This window comes from Macaca nemestrina, chromosome 7, assembly GCF_043159975.1.
Source record: "Macaca nemestrina isolate mMacNem1 chromosome 7, mMacNem.hap1, whole genome shotgun sequence".
NCBI classification, from domain to species: domain Eukaryota; kingdom Metazoa; phylum Chordata; class Mammalia; order Primates; family Cercopithecidae; genus Macaca; species Macaca nemestrina.
Window position 1 is genome coordinate 84,948,473 of NC_092131.1, and position 6,215 is coordinate 84,954,687.

Sequence of the window (6,215 nt, forward strand, 5' to 3'; positions counted from 1 at the left end):
TTGTAAGTCATATATCTGATAAGTCTAGTCTTCAGTATTCAGTATTCAGCAAAGGAAGGCTGGGCAAGCTGTTGGGGAGGCTGAGGCGGAGGGTTTGCCTAATGCCAGGAGTTCAAGGCTGAAGTGCACTATGGCATGCACTGGAGTACCATGCCTATGTACGCTAGCCTGAGCAACATAGCAACACCTCATCTCCAAAAATAAAAATTAAAAAATTTTTTAAAAATTAAAAAGAAGTCTTACAAGAAGACAATCTAATTTAAAAATGAGGGCCAGCCTTGGTGGATCATCCCCATAACCCCAGCACTTTGGGAAGCTGAGGCAGGCAGATTGATTGAGCCCATGAGTTCAAGAGCAGCCTGGGCAACATGGTGAAACCCCATTTCTAGAAAAATTAAAAACTAGCCGGGCATGGTGGCACACACCTGTAGTCCCAGCTACTCAAGAGGCTGAGGTAGGAAGATCACCTGAGCCCAGGGAGGTTCAGGCTGTGGTGAGCGGTGAATGCGCCACTGCACTCCACCTGAGGGACAGAGTGAGACCCAGTTTCAAAAAAAAAAGGGCAAAGAATCTGAATAGACATATATATATATACACACACACACACACACAACATACAAATGGCAAATAAGCACATGAAAAGATGCTAAACATCTTTGAGTCATCAGACAAATGCAAATTAAAACCACAATGAAATACCTCTTCATACCCTCTAGGATGGCTATAACCAAAGAGATTGACAATAAGAAGTTTGGTGTGGATGTAAAGAGACCAGAAGCCTCATACATTGCTGGTGAAAATGTAGAATGATGCAGCTGCTTTGGAAAACAGCCTGCCAGTTCCTCAGAAGGTTAAAGGTAGTTACCATGGGTCTTAGTCCATTAATTTGGGCTGCTGTAACAAAATAAGGTAGACTGGGTGGCTTACAAACAACAGTTTATTTGTTGCGGTTCTGGAGACTGGGAAGCCCAATATCAAGGTTCTGGCAGATTTGGTATCTGGTGAGATCCCATTTCCTGATTCATAGATGGCACCTTCTCACTGTATCCTCATGTGATACAGTGAGATACAGGCTCTTGGGCAAGGTAGCTCTTGAGGCTTCTCCTATGAGGGCTCTGCCCTCATGACCTAATTACCTCCCAAAAGTACCAAACTGCTAATATCATCACTTTGGGGGTTAGGATTTCAGCATATGGATTTTGGTGGAGGTGCAAACACCCAAACCATAGCACAATATGACCCAGCAACTCCATTCTTAAGTATATACCCAAGAGAAATGAAAACATATGTTCACACAAAAACTTATATAGTTGTTTGGAGCAGGACTATTTGTAATTGCCAAAAAAATGGAAACGACCCAAATGTCCATCAGTTGATGATGGAAACAAAACGTGTTATATCCAATGAAATACTATTCAGCTATAAAAAGGAATACTGGGCCCGACATGGTGGCTCATGCCTATAATCCAAGCACTTTGAGAGGCTGAGGTGAAAGGATCACTTGAGCCCAGGAGTTTGAGGCCAGCTTGGGCAACATAGCAAGATCTCATCTTTACAAAAAATAAAATACAATAAAATTCTGGCTCTGCGTGGTGGCTCACGCCTGTAATCCCAGCACTTTGGGAGGCCGAGGCAGGTGGATCATGAGGTCAGGAGTTCAAGACCAGCCTGGCCAATATGGTGAAACCCTATCTCTACTAAAAAATAAAGAAATTACCATCCTGGCTAACACAGTTAAATGCCATCTCTACTAAAAATACAAAAAATTAGCCAGGCGTGGTGGCAGGTGCCTGTAGTCCCAGCTACTCGGGAGGCTGAGGCAGGAAAATGGCGTGAACCCGAGAGGCAGAGCTTGCAGTGAGCCAAGTGCGCCACTGCACTCCAGCCTGGGTGACAGAGGGAGACTCCATCTCAAAAATAATAAAAATAATAATAATAATAAAATGTGAGCATAATTTGAGAAAGGCTGCTCATTCTAACCCTACATAAAAACAAGGAAAGCAGCAATATTACTGTAAAAACCCACCAACTGCTTCTTTTCTCCATTGCCAATGTCGGATTGGGTGAATTCTACCTTAAAAAGCACTGGGTTGCCTCGGTTTATTTTGCATCATCCAAAGGCCCTCTAAAGATCTCTGATTCACAGACCCTCACCCCAGACAGATTTGATACACAGGCTCTCCCAGTCTCTTTCTTTCCATAGAACTCCAGTGAGATTGGGCTCATTTCTATCCCTCAGTTAACAGAGAACTGATCAGGAGTGACTGACAGAAATCATCTACCAAAAATAACCAAGCTTGCCCAAGGAAAGTAACTTTCGCCTGGCGCAGTGGCTCACGCCTATAATCCCAGCACTTTGGGAGACCGAGGCGGGCGGATCACCTAAGGTCAGGAATTCGAGACCAGCCTCAACATGGAGAAACTCCGTCTCTATTAAAAATACAAAATGAGCCAGGCGTGGTGGTGCATGCCTGTAATCCCAGCTACTCAGGAGGCTGAGGCAGGAGAATTGCTTGGACCTGGGAGGCGGAGGCTGTGGTGAGCCGAGATCGCGCCATTGCACTCCAGCCTGGGCAACAAGAGCAAAACTCCGTCTCAAAAAAAAAAAAAAAAAAGTTAGCCGGGTGTGGTGGCGGGTGCCTGTAGACCCAGCCTCTGGGAGGCTGAGGCAGGAGAATGGAGTGAACCGGGAGGCGGAGCTTGCAGTGGGCCGAGATCGCGCCACTGCACTCCCAGCCTGGGGAACAGAGCGAGACTCCGTCTCAAAATAAAAAACAAAAAACAAAAAAAAAAAAGAAAGTAACTTTCTTTCCATGCTTCTTCCTCTAAACCTAGTATCTTTTAAGTAAAATAGTTAGTCTGACTCTTAAAAAGAATAAAACTAAAGGCCGGGCGCGGCGGCTCATGCTTGTAATCCCAGCACTTTGGGAGGCCGAGGTGGGTGGATCACGAGATCAGGAGTTCGAGACCAGCCTGACCAACATGGTGAAACCCCGTCTCCACTAAAAATACAAAAATTAGCCAGGCGTGTGGCGTGTGCCTGTAATCCTAGCTACTCAGGAGGCTGAGGCAGGAGAACTGCTTGAACCTGGGAGGTGGAGGTTGCAGTGAGCTGAGATTGGGCCACTGCACTCCAGGCTCTGTGACAGCGCAAAACTCTGTCTCAGGAAAAAAAAAAAAAAAAAAAAAAAAACTCCAGAAAAGGAGTTGTCGAACAAAATAAACTTTAGATCTCAACCAAATTTTGAGAGATCAGGGATTCTCTGGAGGAAGAAGAAAACTATCAGGTCCAGGTTAAAGGCAACACTATTGTTGTTATTACCTTTTCCAGGACAGGAAAGGCAAGCCCAGGGTGAACAAACGTCTTTTGGGCACCTACTAAGTGGCAGGCCCTGTGAGGTAGACACAAAGTCACAATCGATGCCCTCCAGGAGCTTGCATTCTAGTGGGAAAACAGAAATGTAGTTATTTCCATCATAAAACCACGAAGTAAATATTAAACAGGGATAGGACCAGTTTGTCCTGACTGCAGGAGTGATTACTTCTGACTAGGAAATCAGGAAAGGCTTCATGTCTGTTGTACCTGGCTTACACTTAGAAGGATATGCATGATTTTGATAGAAGAGTTGGAATGAGCATAGGAGGCTAGAGGGAACAGCATGAGGGATACATGAAAATAAATAGAATGCATAGTACATCAGATGTAGGGCAGGATGTGGAAGGGAAATGTAATCAGGATCAGATTGAAAAAGGTTGTAGTTCCGGACAGGCGCAGTGGCTCACACCTGTAATCCCAGCACTTTGGGAGCCCAAGGCGGGTGGATCATGAGGTCAGGAGATTGAGACCATCCTGGCTAACACGGTGAAACCTCGTCTCTACTAAAAATACAAAAAAAAATTAGCCAGGCGTGGTGGGGGGCCCCTGTAGTCCCAGCTACTCCGGAGGCTGAGGCAGGAGAATCGCTCAGGAGGCGGAAGTTGCAGTGAGCCGAGATCGCGCCACTGCACACCAGCCTGGGTGACAGAGCAAGACTGAGTTTCAAAAAAAAAAAAAAAAAAAAAAAGGTTGTAGTTCCATGTTTGCGTTTGTACTTTGTACTTATCAGTGGCATCATAGAGGACTTTTTTGGCAATAAGAAGTTTGGAGGCTGAGCATGGTGGCTTATGCCTATAAACCCAGCACTTTGGGAGGCCAAGAGTTCAAGACCAACTTGGCCAACATAACAAGACCCTATCTTTTCAAATAAATTTTTAGGAATTTTTATTTTTCAAAAAAAAGTTTGAAGCCAATACATCCGCCAGGACCCCTGCAATGATGATGGGGAGTTACTCAAGCAGTGAATGTAGGAATAGAGAGAACAGACAAGATACAGTAGAATTGACTGAATTGACTGAACATGGAAAACTAAACCAGAGAAGGGTCAAAACATGATTTACCCTCCAAGACCCAACCATGTATAGGGATCTTTTAGAGCCAGCCATTTAGTGCCCCCTGGTGGACAGATGAGGCCATCACAGCATTAACAGCAACAAGTCACTTAGGTTGTTTCATTCTTCCAGTAAAATGTTTATATTGAACACTATCCAGACCCTCATTAATCAGCCCCTGCAGAAGACACAGAGATCACCAGGCACTATTTTAGGTGAATCTAGTTAGGAGAAAAGATAGACCTCAAATGCCTAACCCATAACAAGGTAGAATAAATGACAAAATGCTAAAATATGTGGTGGGTAACACTGACATGAGATTTTAGAAAATACTGCAATTTGAGAGGTGGGTTAAGGCTTCAGATATAACAGTTTTGTGTTTGTTTTGTTTTGAGACGGAGTCTCGCTGTCACCCAGGCTGGAAGTGCAGTGGCTCAATCTCAGTTCATCTCCATCTCCACCTCTTAGGTTTAAGCGATTCTCCTGCCTCAGCTTCCAGAGTAGCTGGGACTACAGGTGCAAGCCACCATGCCTGGCTGAGTTTTATATTTTTAGTAGAGACGGGATTTCACCATGTTGGCCAGGCTGGTCTCGAACTGACCTCAAGTGATCCGCCCACCTCCGCCTCCCAAAGTGCTGAGATTACAGGCATGAGCCACTATGTCCAGTCACAGAGCCATTTCTTTAACATACGATTTTTGAAGAGCATCCAGGTCAGAGGCAATTGTGAACAAAACATCCTGAGAAGTAAATGAAGAAAATAGTAAGTTTGAAATACTAAGGAATTCTATAGGCAACAAAGTCTGAAGGCTCGAGCTGGCTAACGATGTAGTGTTCAAGTTTTAAGACCGATCTGACAATTGAATAAAAAATGGAGAAATTACGATGCTCAAGACAAATTTTAGATATGAAAACAGTGAAAGCCAGCTGTGAAGTCCTAATAAACTGATCCTTGCCAGGCGCTGCGGCTCACAACTATAGGAAGGCCAAGCCAGGACTGCTTGAGCTCAGGAGTTCGGGACAGCCTGGGCAACATAGCAACAACAAAAATTAGCCAAGTGCGGTGGCAGGCACCTACAGTCCCAGCTATGTAGGAGACTGAGGTGGGAGGATCACTTGAGCCCAGGAGGTTGAAGCTGCAGTGAGCCACTGCACTCCAGCCTGGGTGACAAAGCAAAGACCATCTCAAAAAAATAAAACGGTCCAATCAATGTAAGTTAGCTAGACACATTAAATGGTTACTGTATTGTTGGAAAAAACAAGCTTTCCCATTGTCTGTTGGCTAAGTGTATTTTGTCTTTTGCATTTCTTGGGCCCACCTTGAGGTAGAAAAGGTAGCTGGGCGCAGTGGCTCACGCCTGTAATCTCAACACTTTGGGAGGCTAAGATGGGAGGATTGCTTGAGAAAAGCCTGGTCAACATAGTCAGACCCCAAAGACAAGACAGGTTAACCAGACCTCAATCCAAAGCTCTAGGGCTACTGGCATGGATAGTTCATTTGCATGTAAGTTGTATCAGGAGCACACAAAAGCGCCATGAGGTCAGTAATTCGGTTATTCTTTTACTTTCCCAGGCTTATTTCTCTCTCAAATGCCAATCAGGGTTACATGTTATCCAGAAAACCTATCATTGTCAACTAAACACATCATGTTCCTGCTAGTTGTAATTTAACTCCTACTCCTTAATTCACAAGTGGCAACCTCCCTTCCACAACACCAGTACTTCTACCGCAAAGCAGAATTAATAGCCATCTGTGATCTAAGAGAGAATAGGAAGATAAATAATCC